The 16,521-nt window shown below is 39.4% G+C and overlaps 1 protein-coding gene across 1 annotated transcript in view; it reads left to right on the top strand.

Moving 5' to 3' along the window:
• Window positions 1-16,521, top strand: part of LOC110463401 (mucin-5AC-like) — a 115,073-nt gene that overhangs the window by 6,146 nt on the left and 92,406 nt on the right. The window contains exon 2 of the mRNA XM_021517966.1: window positions 528-585. The gene's annotated coding sequence lies outside the window, so the exon portion shown is untranslated. The remainder of the gene's footprint in view (window positions 1-527; window positions 586-16,521) is intronic.

The raw sequence follows: 16,521 nt of genomic DNA, 5'->3' as shown, positions 1-16,521 counted from the left end.
GAGAAGCACTGACAAACAACATCATGGTTTATTTTTTTTGTGCCATTTGAGTGCAAACAGGCAATAGTGGCGTGCTGATCAACAGTGAACATAGATCTCAGGTGCTTTATATTCTCTATCTACTGTACACAGCTCGCTGCCAATGGACAGGTGCTGTAGTCAGCTTGTCGAAAGTTCAATATCCAAAATTCAATATAAGCTCTTCAGTATCGGTGAGTCATCTGGACCCCGGGAACTCATTGATTGTGTACTGTGATGGGAGTAGCTCTCTAGCATAGGGTTTGCACAGGGCGATATGGCTTTATGTATTAATGGTCATTCATCCTGGCAAATTTGATTGGAGAGTACTGAGAAAATAGTTGTATCTGTTACTGCCTGAGCAGGACATCCATATAGTACTTGATTTGATGTTTTTTCCAAAGCTTTAAATGATGCAGAGCTTTCGACAATAAAAAAAGTTAACAAAAACCATCCCCATTTCCATTTCTATGCGACGTTTGTTTATTGATTTTTTTTCTGTTTTGCAGAACAAGTCGTTATGAAGTTTAAAGTCAGAAAGATTAAACTTGATGTACATCTTTTTAGGTAAGTGCAGAAGAATGCTTTCACATTTCCTGTTGAACTTTTTTGAATTCAGTAGATTTAGTTTCAATTCTTGCATTTATTTTATGTATCACAAACAAGACCTTGGACCCTGGAAAATAAATGACTTGTTCTTGTCAGGAAATGTTCTAGGTTTGGATGTCAATGCTGTGTTTAAGACCTTGTGATTGATTTGTTGACATTTGTAGTTTCTAAGCTTAGTGTTAAATTGTCCTAGCTGCCTGATAGTGACTTTTACAACTTGTTGTATAGAATACAAGCCTAACCAAAATTAATGTTTAACCAAATGCAAAGTTGAATGAAGCATCAACTCTTTACAAAAAATTAATTGCAATGCAACTTTTTAATTCATTAAAAGAAGTCATTGATAAGTAAATTGTTATATATGTGTCATTTATTAGCATTTGAATATGGTCAGTGCCTGGTGATGGGCTAATGATTGAATGTAATCGAAAATCTATCGGTTTACTCTTTCTGATTCCGATTATTGTTTATAAATTCAATAATCGATATAATCGGTTCATTATTGAAATCAAAGTGTCAAATGTATACAACGTGAAGTGTGTATTGATAAGTAATTTATTCTATTGAGTTTTACTTTATGTTTGACAAAAGTGCATACAAGTTTCTTAAAATCAATTCATTATAAAATAAACGAAACCAAATGTATAGTTGACGAAGCCGTCCTTTGATGTAACAGTAATGTTTTCACTTTGTTTGGGCATTTATTCCTATAAAATTATCAAACAATTATGCAATCAGTCATCGATTGGTTTACTACTTCTAATTACAATACCATTATGGATTATTATTTTAATCTGTTAATGTCATGTTTCACTTAATATCATGAGGAGATGAGATCTTATGTGAAATTCATTATATGTATATATTCAGCATGTCAATATCTTCTCTGCTGCTTAAATCTGTTGAAGGTACATTCATAGTTGGAAACGTTTGAAAGATGTGCCTGTATACGTACATTATCATGAACCTGTAACGGCCATGTTGTTAGAAGGCTTTATGTTATGAGATAATCTGGCCCCTGAAGTGATTGTTTCGAATATTGTCATGACTGTCCATCCTCCTTCATATTAAGTTTATATTATAATTTGACAATGGGACAACAGTCCACGAATGAGGGTTTGGATCCTATCAACAGTTGCTACTTTTACTACATGTACATAGATATGTTTATATACATCATTATTAATTGTTCATTTCATGTTTTGTGTGAGTTAGGTTCACCTGTCCACAGTCTGACACTGTGATACTGAAAAATACAACTGCAAAGAATTTATATACTCTCTGTCATACAGTTTGTTGACTTGACTGTAAATGGACAAATATTATACAACAATCAACTTCCTGTTTAACTGTCTCTATGCAGAAAAAAGTTAAATAGGTGATTTGTCAGTGAAGGAAATATGTTATGATGGGATGTTTGGATGTAGGAAATGAGTTTACACAGGAGATATCTCTAGAAATTAGTTTAGCAGGAGATTATTTTGGCATAGAATATTTTTTCACCAGGGGATGTCTCTGTTAAGGAAGCAGGATAACTAGGAGATGTTTCCTTGTAGGAAATAAGTTTACTCTGGGGTGACTTTGTTAAGAAATAAGTGTCCCTGCAGATATCTTTGTATAGGAAATAAGCTTATTATGGGATGTCCCTGTTTACCAGGGTTTTCTCTCAGTGTTTGAGATAAGTTATTGATGGTTCTTAGCATTCAATGTCAACTTTAAATATGGGACACATCAACTTCCAGTTTGTTATATATGCAAGTGATATGGTTGTCCGATATAGTAATTGTCTTATCGCACAAATGAATTAAAGCTGGGTAGATATCAATTTTTCTCTTCAATCACCCTGTCCCGGGTATGAATTACAGTGCAGTGCAGTAAGTGTGGATTACAGCTGAACTGTCGTAAAGTCTGCTTCTCTGTAAGTATATATGAAACAGCAGTGGGAAAGGTATTGATCTGTGTTTGGTATGGCAGTGTTACAGATACACACATGGTCTTATCAATCACTTGGTACTTTATCATTTTAAACAGTATGATAGCACACATTTCCCCATCAATACAATGTCAAAAAAGAATGAATCATAACAGAACTACTTGTCTCACACTTGGGGCTTCGCCAGGCCCTGCCAGTCGTTGACCGAGTATAGGGACATTTGTTGATGTTACGTTTACCAGCTATTTTCCTCTTGGTAATATAGGCGCTTATATACCCTGGGGTATACATATTTCAAGTCTGATATATATAGGGCAAAAAGCAAAAAAAGTTTACGAAAATTCCTTAGACATCCTGTCAATTATTTGTATAAGATGACTGTACTTATTATAGGAATAGTTTTGGGTTGATAGTAGTGAACCAGATTCTGAGGGGATTTAGTTTCAAGCTGAGTATCAACTGTCAAACAATGACTACAGTTTTTACTCTTTACCTAGATGGAGATTTACTTGAAATGTTTGCCTTTTTACTACCAAGAATGACAGCATCTGATAAATCTGTAGTGAAGGTTATCTGCCCCTGACTGTATTTGCTGTTCAGTTCACACTTCACCACCTAGTTGCCACCACTGGCATTTCCTTAGGTGTGTTGACTTGAATTATATATGTGTAACTGACAGGTGAATCCTGACTTTCTTTTTCGGTGTTTGCAGTTGGAATGAGCTAGATTGATCAACAGTCTACCTTTGTATGTCGACAACATGTAATGTCTATTAGATTGACCATAGTCTACCATAGTCTACATTTCTTTGTCTACAAACCATTTTGTGCCTGAGATACCTCCTATTTGTGTTTAGGAATTTAAGTGTTTTATGAAAGGATGAATACTAAAAAGAGAGCAAGTGCTAAAAATAATTACAATTCTTCATACTCCTTTTATTCTTATAGGAGTTGAGTACAAAATTGTATCATGCTTTGGCATTACTTTGGATGAGTCTGCAGGAAATTTTTGAACTTGCAATGTTTATGTCAATATTTTAAGTTTCATATTTATTATGATGGTTATCGACTCGGGTTTATATGCAGTTATTGGCCTTTGATAATTACATGCATAATGGATACAGCCCGTTACTGGCACTACAGGCATGCTCCTGTATTTGTCAGCTGAACAGGAATGCTGTTATATGGAGTTCACATTGTTATGTCGGGCTATCATGGTATATTAACTCATCTAATGAAAAATTCATATTTTCTCCTAAAAATAGCTTGCACACTTTCGTTGAAAAACAATTTATGATTTTTTTTCAGATAAAGTTATTTGGTGAGATCGGATAAGTAAGGGTGCTAAATTTAAAGATGTTCAAGTGACATGAAGGGTTTAAGCTTAGGACTGTCAAGAAACTTACATTGCTAATATAAATGTAAGTGGTATGTGTTATCCTGTTACTAATGCTCTCTCTCTCTCTCTCTCTCACTCTCACTCTCTCTCTCTCTCTCTCTCTCTCTTTCTGCAATGCTTTGGAGAGTGGAAAGGTTCTGTTGTGTTATCCTCTATCTCCAATGCTGAGGAGAGTGGGAAGGTTCTGGTGTGTTATCCTCTCTCTCCAATGCTGAGGAGAGTGGGAAGGTTCTGTTGTTTTATTATCTGTCTCCAATGCTGAGGAGAGTGGGAAGGTTCTGTTGTGTTATCCTCTCTCTCCAATGCTGAGGAGAGTGGGAAGGTTCTGTTGTTTTATTATCTGTCTCCAATGCTGTGGAGAGTGGGAAGGTTCTGGTGTGTTATCCTCTCTCTCCAATGCTGAGGAGAATGGGAAGGTTCTGTTGTGTTATCCTTTCTCCGATGCTGAGGAGAGTGGGAAGGTTCTGTTGTGTTATCCTTTCTCTGCGATGCTGAGGAGAGTGGGAAGGTTCTGGTGTGTTATCCTCTCTCTCCAATGCTGGGGAGAGTGGGAAGGTTCTGTTGTGTTATCCTCTCTCTCCAATGCTGAGAAGAGTGGGAAGGTTCTGGTGTGTTATCCTTTCTCTTCGATGCTGAGGATAGTGGGAAGGTTCTGTTGTGTTATCCTCTCTCTAATGCTGTGGAGAGTGGGAAGGTTCTGTTGTGTTATCTTCTCTCTCCAATGCTGAGGAGAGTGGGAAGGTTCTGTTGTGTTATCCTCTCTCTCCAATGCTGAGGAGAGTGGGAAGGTTCTGGTGTGTTATCCTCTCTCCAATGCAGTGGAGAGTGGAAAGGTTCTGTTCTGTTATCCTCTCTCTCCAATGCTGAGGAGAGTGGGAAGGTTCTGGTGTGTTATCCTCTCTCCAATGCTGTGGAGAATAGGAAGGTTCTGTTGTGTTATCCTCTCTCTCCAATGCTGAGGAGAGTGGGAAGGTTCTGTTGTGTTATCCTCTCTCTCCAATGCTGTGGAGAGTGGTAAGGTTCTGTTGTTTTATTATCTGTCTCCAATGCTGTGGAGAGTGGGAAGGTTCTGTTGTGTTATCCTCTATTCCCAATGCTGAGGAGAGTGGGAAGGTTCTGTTGTGTTATCCTCTCTCTCCAATGCTGAGGAGAGTGGGAAGGTTCTGTTGTTTTATTATCTGTCTCCAATGCTGTGGAGAGTGGGAAGGTTCTGTTGTGTTATCCTCTCTCTCCAATGCTGAGGAGAGTGGGAAGGTTCTGTTGTGTTATCCTCTCTCTCCAATGCTGAGGAGAGTGGGAAGGTTCTGTTGTGTTATCCTCTCTCTCCAATGCTGAGGAGAGTGGGAAGGTTCTGTTGTGTTATCCTCTCTCTCCAATGCTGAGGAGAGTGGGAAGGTTCTGTTGTGTTATCCTCTCTCTCCAATGCTGAGGAGAGTGGGAAGGTTCTGTTGTGTTATCCTCTCTCTCCAATGCTGAGGAGAGTGGGAAGGTTCTGTTGTGTTATCCTCTCTCTCCAATGCTGAGGAGAGTGGGAAGGTTCTGTTGTGTTATCCTCTCTCTCCAATGCTGAGGAGAGTGGGAAGGTTCTGTTGTGTTATCCTCTCTCTCCAATGCTGAGGAGAGTGGGAAGGTTCTGTTGTGTTATCCTCTCTCTCCAATGCTGAGGAGAGTGGGAAGGTTCTGTTGTGTTATCCTCTCTCTCCAATGCTGAGGAGAGTGGGAAGGTTCTGTTGTGTTATCCTCTCTCTCCAATGCTGAGGAGAGTGGGAAGGTTCTGTTGTGTTATCCTCTCTCTCCAATGCTGAGGAGAGTGGGAAGGTTCTGTTGTTTTATCCTCTCTCTCCAATGCTGAGGAGAGTGGGAAGGTTCTGTTGTGTTATCCTCTCTCTCCAATGCTGAGGAGAGTGGGAAGGTTCTGTTGTGTTATCCTCTCTCTCCAATGCTGAGGAGAGTGGGAAGGTTCTGTTGTGTTATCCTCTCTCTCCAATGCTGAGGAGAGTGGGAAGGTTCTGTTGTGTTATCCTCTCTCTCCAATGCTGAGGAGAGTGGGAAGGTTCTGTTGTGTTATCCTCTCTCTCCAATGCTGAGGAGAGTGGGAAGGTTCTGTTGTGTTATCCTCTCTCTCCAATGCTGAGGAGAGTGGGAAGGTTCTGTTGTGTTATCCTCTCTCTCCAATGCTGAGGAGAGTGGGAAGGTTCTGTTGTTTTATCCTCTCTCTCCAATGCTGAGGAGAGTGGGAAGGTTCTGTTGTGTTATCCTCTCTCTCCAATGCTGAGGAGAGTGGGAAGGTTCTGTTGTGTTATCCTCTCTCTCCAATGCTGAGGAGAGTGGGAAGGTTCTGTTGTGTTATCCTCTCTCTCCAATGCTGAGGAGAGTGGGAAGGTTCTGTTGTGTTATCCTCTCTCTCCAATGCTGAGGAGAGTGGGAAGGTTCTGTTGTGTTATCCTCTCTCTCCAATGCTGAGGAGAGTGGGAAGGTTCTGTTGTTTTATTATCTGTCTCCAATGCTGAGGAGAGTGGGAAGGTTCTGTTGTGTTATCCTCTCTCTCCAATGCTGAGGAGAGTGGGAAGGTTCTGTTGTTTTATTATCTGTCTCCAATGCTGAGGAGAGTGGGAAGGTTCTGTTGTTTTATTATCTGTCTCCAATGCTGAGGAGAGTGGGAAGGTTCTGTTGTGTTATCCTCGCTCTCCAATGCTGTGGAGAGTGGGAAGGTTCTGTTGTTTTATTATCTAGCTCCAATGCTGTGGAGAGCGGAACAGTTCTGATATGTTGGGAAAGTGGTAGGTTTTCATGTGTTTACTTTGCCATCATGGTTTTGAAGGGTGATGGTGCTGATATAATAGACACAGTAAACAGATACTCAACCATATTGATTTTACTTGATATTTTGATGGAGAAACTAAATTGTTATGAAATGATGTTAGCTAGATGTATTTGTGTGTATACATACAGCAGTGCATTCAGTCCCGATCCATACATGTGGCAGCTGTCTAAGGCTGAGAGTTATTAATATATATATTTATATTGATGACTCACCTTTACTTCTAACACAATTGTGTGTTTACATGTCTCTGTCAAGGTCATTTGAAGATGGTTATGTATGGCAAGCCTGGAGATAACTGAACTTTATTTGTTCTTGTCTACTTCAATGTATTGCCATCTTTAGTAAAATGACTGGTACAAATATATGAAGTGCTTCAAATTCCCAGTGTGTGATTTCATTGTATTGTTTCACAATTCCTTAAATATTTTTTTTTTCAAATGTTATTTATAATAGACACTGAGAATGAATATAATCCAATCATATACGTCCTGTATTTCCATCACATATCCTGGGTACCTCTCCTGTAATCCTTATACATACCCAGAGTACCTCTCCTGTAATCCTGACACATATCCAGAGTACCTCTCCTATAATCCTAATACATACACAGGGTACCTCTCCTGTAATCCTAATACATACACAGGGTACCTCTTCTGCAATCCTGACACATAACCAGGGTGCCTCTCCTGTAATCCTGATATATAACCAGGGTACCTCTCCTGTAATCCTGATATGTAACCAGGGTACCTCTCCTGTAATCCTGGCACATATCCAGGGTACCTCCTGTAATCCTGATATATATCCAGGGTACCTCTCCTGTAATCCTGATATATAACCAGGGTACCTCTCCTGTAATCCTGACACATAACCAGAGTACCTCTCCTATAATCCTGGCACATAACCAGGGTACCTGTCATCCTGATATATAACCAGGGTACCGCTCCTGTAATCCTGATACATAGCCAGAGTGCCTATCCTGTTCGGATACCTATTCGGGTGGTCATGTGGTGCAGTGGATAACGCACTTGCCTTTCACCAATGCGGCCAGGGTTCGATTCCTCGATAGGACGTGAAAAGGTATGGGGGCACCTGCCCGGTCACGTGGGTTTTCTCCGGGTACTCCGGTTTCCTCCCTCAATTAGACCTCCCGTGCACTAACATCTGGGCCAACAAGAGTGATTAATATAAGTTGAAATAACTTGTTTCATAATTGTTGTAAAATAAATAAAGTTTATATTTATTTATTACCTATCCTGTAATCCTGGCACATACCCAGGGTACCTCCTGTAATCCTGGCACATAACCAGGGTACCTATCCTGTAATTCGGATATATAACCAGGGTACCTATCCTGTAATTCTGATATATAACCAGGGTACCTCTCCTGTAATCCTGGCACATAACCAGGGTACCTATCCTATAATCCTGGCACATAACCAGGGTACCTATCCTGTAATTCTGATATATAACCAGGGTACCTCTCCTGTAATCCTGATACATACCCAGGGTACCTCTCCTGTAATCCTGACACATACCCAGGGTACCTCTCCTGTAATCCTGACACATACCCAGGGTACCTCCTGTAATCCTGGCACATACCCAGAGTACCTCTCCTATAATCCTGGCACATAACCAGGGTACCTATCCTGTCATCCTGATATATAACCAGGGTACCGCTCCTGTAATCCTGATACATACCCAGGGTACCTCTCCTGTAATCCTGATATATAACCAGGGTACCTCTCCTGTAATCCTGACACATACCCAGAGTACCTCTCCTGTAATCCTGGCACATACACAGGGTACCTCTCCTGTAATCCTGACACATAACCAGGGTACCTCTCCTGCAATCCTGACACATATCCAGGGTACCTCTCCTATAATCCTGGCACATAACCAGGGTACCTATCCTATAATCCTGGCACATAACCAGGGTACCTATCCTGTAATTCTGATATATAACCAGGGTACCTCTCCTATAATCCTGGCACATAACCAGGGTACCTATCCTATAATCCTGGCACATAACCAGGGTACCTATCCTGTAATTCTGATATATAACCAGGGTACCTCTCCTGTAATCCTGATACATACCCAGGGTTCCTCTCCTGTAATCCTGACACATACCCAGGGTACCTCTCCTGTAATCCTGACACATACCCAGGGTACCTCCTGTAATCCTGGCACATACCCAGAGTACCTCTCCTATAATCCTGGCACATAACCAGGGTACCTATCCTGTCATCCTGATATATAACCAGGGTACCGCTCCTGTAATCCTGATACATACACAGGGTACCTCTCCTGTAATCCTGACACATATCCAGGGCACCTCTCCTATAATCCTGACACATACACAGGGTGCGAGTACCTCTCCTGTAATCCTGACACATATCCAGGGTACCTCTCCTATAATCCTGACACATACACAGGGTACCTCTCCTGTAATCCTGACACATAACCAGGGTACCTCTCCTGCAATCCTGACACATATCCAGGGTACCTCTCCTATAATCCTGGCACATAACCAGGGTACCTATCCTATAATCCTGACACATAACCAGGGTACCTCTCCTATAATCCTGACACATACCCAGGGTACCTCTCCTGCAATCCTGACACATACCCAGGGTACCTCTCCTGTAATCCTGGCACATATCCAGGGTACCTCCTGTAATCCTGATATATATCCAGGGTACCTCTCCTGTAATCCTGATATATAACCAGGGTACCTCTCCTGGCACATATCCAGGGTACCTCTCCTGTAATCCTGACACATACCTGGAGTAAAGTTATGGCACATGACTTATAATCCTTATATTAATCCAGGATAACTTCTGTAATATCAACTTAACAACAAGCAGGTGATACTTTCCCCTTTATTTATTTTCTTGTAATCCGACCCCTTTATTTATTCTCTTGTAATCCATACATTAAGTCAGGGGGACTTTTCGATCTCCTGTAATCCCAATATAAACCTTTGTGCCTTCTCCTGTAATTCCAACATAAGCCTAGGTACCTTCCCCTGTAATCCAAACACAAACCCAGAGTACTTCCCCTGTAATCCTGACACAAACCTAGAGTACTTCCTCTGTAATTCAAATACAAACCCAGAGAACTTCCCCTGTAATCCAAACACAAACCCAGAGTACTTACCCTGTAATCTTAACACAAATCCAGAGTGCTTCCCCTGTTATCTAGACACAAATCCAGAGTACTTCCCCTGTTATCCAAAAACAAATCCTGAGTACTTCCCCTGTAATCCAAACACAAATCCAGAGTCCTTTCCCTGTTATCCAAAAACAAATCCTGAGTACTTCCCCTGTAAACCAAACACAAATCCAGAGTACTTTCCCCGTTATCCAAAAACAAATCCTGAGTACTTCCCCTGTAATCTAAACACAAATCCAGAGTGCTTCTCCTGTAATCCAAACACAAACCCAGAGTACTTACCCTGTAATCTAAACACAAATCCAGAGTACTTTCCCCGTTATCCAAAAACAAATCCTGAGTACTCCCCCTGTAAACCAAACACAAATCCAGACTACTTCCCCTATAATGCAGACACAAATCCAGATTACTTTCCCTGTTATCCAAAAACAAACCCTGAGTACTTCCCCTGTAAACCAAACACAATCGCAGAGGACTGCCCCTGGAATCCAAACACAATCCCCGAGTACTTCCCCTGTAAACCAAACACAATCGCAGAGGACTGCCCCTGGAATCCAAACACAATCCCAGAGTCCTTTCCCGTAATCCGTACACAAACCCAGAGTACTTACACTGTAATCTTAACACAAATCCAGCGTGCTTCCCCTGTTATCTAGACAAAAATCCAGAGTACTTCCCCTGAAATCCAAACACAATCCCCGAGTACTTCCCCTGTAAACCAAACACAAATCCAGAGTACTTTCCCCGTTATCCAAAAACAAATCCAGAGTACTTTCCCCGTTATCCAAAAACAAATCCAGAGTACTTTCCCTGTTATCCAAAAACAAATCCTGAGCACTTCCCCTGTAATCCCAACACAACCCCAGAGTCCTTCCCCTGTTATCCAAAAACAAGTCCAGAGAACTTCCCCTATAATGCAGACACAAATCCAGAGTCCTTCCCCTGTAATCCAAACACAATCCCAGAGTACTTTCCCGTAATCCGTACACAAACCCAGAGTACTTCCCCTGTAATCCAAACACAAATCCAGAGTGCTTCTCCTGTAATCGAGACACAAATCCAGAGTACTTCTCCTGTATTCCAGACACAAATCCAGAGTACTTTCCCCGTTATCCAAAAACAAATCCTGAGTACTTCCCCTGTAATCCAAACACAAATCCAGAGTACTTCCCCTGTAATCCCGACATAAATCAGGGGTCTTTCTCCTGTAATTCTGACAGATATCTTGGTTACTTTTTCGTTAATTGCTTTGGTTTACTAATATGATGTTGAGGAGAATGGGCAAATCAAAGTATCTTTTTCATAAAGGTTATATCTTTATCTGAAATAACGATATGAAATAATTGTATTTTGTGTAATTAAAAGAAATTGCTACGAATTTTGCTAGAGTTATCTCTATAAAGGTGAGGTATGAGGTCCACTTGCAAGCAAACAGCAATATATGCCTAATCATTGACTATTCTGCGTAGCATATGATATGGAGGAAGTATTGTGTTTTTGATTCAATTTGACATTCTGATTGCAGCTTTATATTGTCTTATTAAAGGTTGTATATAAAAGGTTAATTTAAATGAAAATTTGATGGTAGTAGAACTATTTACCTTGATGTTTTCCCTGGTGCTTAATACTCGCAAAATGTTTGGTTAAAATGTCCTTAATTGATTCCAGAAATATCTGCATGCTATATTACCTGACCTTATATGTAACGATAATAAGGCAGGTGGTGAACAATGAAAACAGTTGCCTGATCATGATCAACTGTGAATTTAGAGCCGTTGGTTGTCACACATCATGACTAGTTTTCAATATTTATAACATATGCACTCCATTGTGTTGTCAGAAAACTAAGTATGGCAGTCAGTTCTGTTATTTTCACGGCAGCTTTAATGCCTTATGAAAGCTTTAGGTGAGTAAATGAAAACAAAAATCATTTTCATAGTTGCTGAATTTGGAATGGCAGCTAATATATATAAGATAGGTATTTTTGATTGCTGAGACATTCTGACACTCTTTTTTGAAATTTGTTTATTGATTGACTTTTTTTGTTAGATAAGCTGTAAAATTCCCTCTGAACAACAACAGCTTACTATAGTTGTATGTACATAACTGGAAAAAAATAGTCTTTATCCCAATCTAAGTAAATTTCACATCCTACTTATAGGCCTGTTACTTTTGTCTTATTCTAGGTTTGACTAAGGGTGCTTCTAACATTGACAATAATATATTAGTGGAGTTTATATGCAAAATGATGTAACTACATGTGCATGTTTTAGTATTATTGGGTCTAGTTCTGAACAGTTGATCAGTACAAGATGGTACAAGTAACAGGAAGTTGTAGGAAGCAGAAGAGATAGTGCATTGGAATACCAATGATTCAGCTACTGTATGTATACATATACATGTAGACCTCTGTATTTATATCTCTGTCCATTCATCCCAAAGTCAGCAGCCCTACAGGTGTACACAGGCATATGTGCACAGACAACCAGTCATAGTATTTACAATTTTCTACCTAATGTTGGGAACTAATTCTTGGAAGTATGGGCACACTTAGACAACCAGCCAAAGTATTTACAATTTTCTACCTAATGTTGGGAACTAATTCTTGTAAGTATGGGCACACACAGACAACCAGCCAAAGTATTTACAATTTTCTACCTGATGTTGGGAACTAATTCTTGTAAGTATGGGCACACACAGACAACCAGCCAAAGTATTTACAATTTTCTACCTAATGTTGGGAACTAATTCTTGTAAGTATGGGCACACACAGACAACCAGCCAAAGTATTTACAATTTTCTACCTGATGTTGGGAACTAATTCTTGTAAGTATGGGCACACACAGACAACCAGCCAAAGTATTTACAATTTTCTACCTAATGTTGGGAACTAATTCTTGTAAGTATGGGCACACACAGACAACCAGCCAAAGTATTTACAATTTTCTACCTGATGTTGGGAACTAATTCTTGTAAGTATGGGCACACACAGACAACCAGCCAAAGTATTTACAATTTTCTACCTAATGTTGGGAACTAATTCTTGTAAGTATGGGCACACACAGACAACCAGCCAAAGTATTTACAATATTCCTGATGTTGGGAACTAATTCTTGTAAGTATGGGCACACACAGACAACCAGCCAAAGTATTTACAATATTCCTGATGTTGGGAACTAATTCTTGTAAGTATGGGCACACACAGACAACCAGCCAAATGTTTTGTGTTAACATGGTGAGTATGTATGATGTAGGTCCATGTTTTGAGTTAACATGGTGAGTATGTATGATGTAGGTCCATGTTTTGTGTTGACATGGTGAGTATGTATGATGTAGGTCCAGGTATTGTGTTAACATGGTGAGTATGTATGATGTAGGTCCATGTTTTGTGTTAACATGGTGAGTATGTATGATGTAGGTCCATGTTTTGTGTTGACATGGTGAGTATGTATGATGTAGGTCCAGGTATTGTGTTAACATGGTGAGTATGTATGATGTAGGTCCATGTTTTGTGTTAACATGGTGAGTATGTATGATGTAGGTCCATGTTTTGTGTTGACATGGTGAGTATGTATGATGTAGGTCCATGTTTTGTGTTAACATGGTGAGTATGTATGATGTAGGTCCATGTTTTGAGTTAACATGGTGAGTATGTATGATGTAGGTCCATGTTTTGTGTTAACATGGTGAGTATGTATGATGTAGGTCCATGTTTTGTGTTAACATGGTGAGTATGTATGATGTAGGTCCATGTTTTGAGTTAACATGGTGAGTATGTATGATGTAGGTCCATGTTTTGTGTTAACATGGTGAGTATGTATGATGTAGGTCCATGTTTTGAGTTAACATGGTGAGTATGTATGATGTAGGTCCATGTTTTGTGTTAACATGGTGAGTATGTATGATGTAGGTCCATGTTTTGTGTTAACATGGTGAGTATGTATGATGTAGGTCCATGTTTTGTGTTAACATGGTGAGTATGTATGATGTAGGTCCATGTTTTGAGTTAACATGGTGAGTATGTATGATGTAGGTCCATGTTTTGTGTTAACATGGTGAGTATGTATGATGTAGGTCCATGTTTTGTGTTAACATGGTGAGTATGTATGATGTAGGTCCATGTTTTGAGTTAACATGGTGAGTATGTATGATGTAGGTCCATGTTTTGTGTTAACATGGTGAGTATGTATGATGTAGGTCCATGTTTTGTGTTAACATGGTGAGTATGTATGATGTAGGTCCATGTTTTGTGTTAACATGGTGAGTATGTATGATGTAGGTCCATGTTTTGTGTTAACATGGTGAGTATGTATGATGTAGGTCCATGTTTTGAGTTAACATGGTGAGTATGTATGATGTAGGTCCATGTTTTGTGTTAACATGGTGAGTATGTATGATGTAGGTCCATGTTTTGTGTTAACATGGTGAGTATGTATGATGTAGGTCCATGTTTTGAGTTAACATGGTGAGTATGTATGATGTAGGTCCATGTTTTGTGTTAACATGGTGAGTATGTATGATGTAGGTCCATGTTTTGTGTTAACATGGTGAGTATGTATGATGTAGGTCCATGTTTTGTGTTAACATGGTGAGTATGTATGATGTAGGTCCATGTTTTGTGTTAACATGGTGAGTATGTATGATGTAGGTCCATGTTTTGAGTTAACATGGTGAGTATGTATGATGTAGGACCATGTTTTGTGTTAACATGGTGAGTATGTATGATGTAGGTCCATGTTTTGAGTTAACATGGTGAGTATGTATGATGTAGGTCCATGTTTTGTGTTAACATGGTGAGTATGTATGATGTAGGTCCATGTTTTGTGTTAACATGGTGAGTATGTATGATGTAGGTCCATGTTTTGTGTTAACATGGTGAGTATGTATGATGTAGGTCCATGTTTTGTGTTAACATGGTGAGTATGTATGATGTAGGTCCATGTTTTGTGTTAACATGGTGAGTATGTATGATGTAGGTCCATGTTTTGTGTTAACATGGTGAGTATGTATGATGTAGGTCCATGTTTTGTGTTAACATGGTGAGTATGTATGATGTAGGTCCATGTTTTGTGTTAACATGGTGAGTATGTATGATGTAGGTCCATGTTTTGTGTTAACATGGTGAGTATGTATGATGTAGGTCCATGTTTTGTGTTAACATGGTGAGTATGTATGATGTAGGTCCATGTTTTGTGTTAACATGGTGAGTATGTATGATGTAGGTCCATGTTTTGAGTTAACATGGTGAGTATGTATGATGTAGGTCCATGTTTTGTGTTAACATGGTGAGTATGTATGATGTAGGTCCATGTTTTGTGTTAACATGGTGAGTATGTATGATGTAGGTCCATGTTTTGTGTTAACATGGTGAGTATGTATGATGTAGGTCCATGTTTTGAGTTAACATGGTGAGTATGTATGATGTAGGTCCATGTTTTGTGTTAACATGGTGAGTATGTATGATGTAGGTCCATGTTTTGTGTTAACATGGTGAGTATGTATGATGTAGGTCCATGTTTTGAGTTAACATGGTGAGTATGTATGATGTAGGTCCATGTTTTGTGTTAACATGGTGAGTATGTATGATGTAGGTCCATGTTTTGTGTTAACATGGTGAGTATGTATGATGTAGGTCCATGTTTTGAGTTAACATGGTGAGTATGTATGATGTAGGTCCATGTTTTGTGTTAACATGGTGAGTATGTATGATGTAGGTCCATGTTTTGTGTTAACATGGTGAGTATGTATGATGTAGGTCCATGTTTTGTGTTAACATGGTGAGTATGTATGATGTAGGTCCATGTTTTGTGTTAACATGGTGAGTATGTATGATGTAGGTCCATGTTTTGAGTTAACATGGTGAGTATGTATGATGTAGGTCCATGTTTTGTGTTAACATGGTGAGTATGTATGATGTAGGTCCATGTTTTGTGTTAACATGGTGAGTATGTATGATGTAGGTCCATGTTTTGTGTTAACATGGTGAGTATGTATGATGTAGGTCCATGTTTTGTGTTAACATGGTGAGTATGTATGATGTAGGTCCATGTTTTGTGTTAACATGGTGAGTATGTATGATGTAGGTCCATGTTTTGTGTTAACATGGTGAGTATGTATGATGTAGGTCCATGTTTTGTGTTAACATGGTGAGTATGTATGATGTAGGTCCATGTTTTGTGTTAACATGGTGAGTATGTATGATGTAGGTCCATGTTTTGTGTTAACATGGTGAGTATGTATGATGTAGGACCAGGTTTTGTGTTAACATGGTGAGTATGTATGATGTAGGTCCATGTTTTGAGTTAACATCGTGAGTATGTATGATGTAGGACCAGGTTTTGAGTTAACATGGTGAGTATGTATGATGTAGGTCCATGTTTTGAGTTAACATGGTGAGTATGTATGATGTAGGACCAGGTTTTGTGTTGACATGGTGAGTATGTATGATGTAGGTCCATGTTTTGTGTTAACATCGTGAGTATATGTCCAGGTATTTACATAGTATTTTTATATCCTCCTTCTGTAGATCTTTGTTTAGTCAGAATGTAGTAGATTTTACATTAGGCCTT

This window comes from Mizuhopecten yessoensis, unplaced genomic scaffold, assembly GCF_002113885.1.
Source record: "Mizuhopecten yessoensis strain PY_sf001 unplaced genomic scaffold, ASM211388v2 scaffold10901, whole genome shotgun sequence".
Classification (NCBI taxonomy): domain Eukaryota; kingdom Metazoa; phylum Mollusca; class Bivalvia; order Pectinida; family Pectinidae; genus Mizuhopecten; species Mizuhopecten yessoensis.
This window is presented reverse-complemented; position numbering and strand designations above follow the sequence as displayed.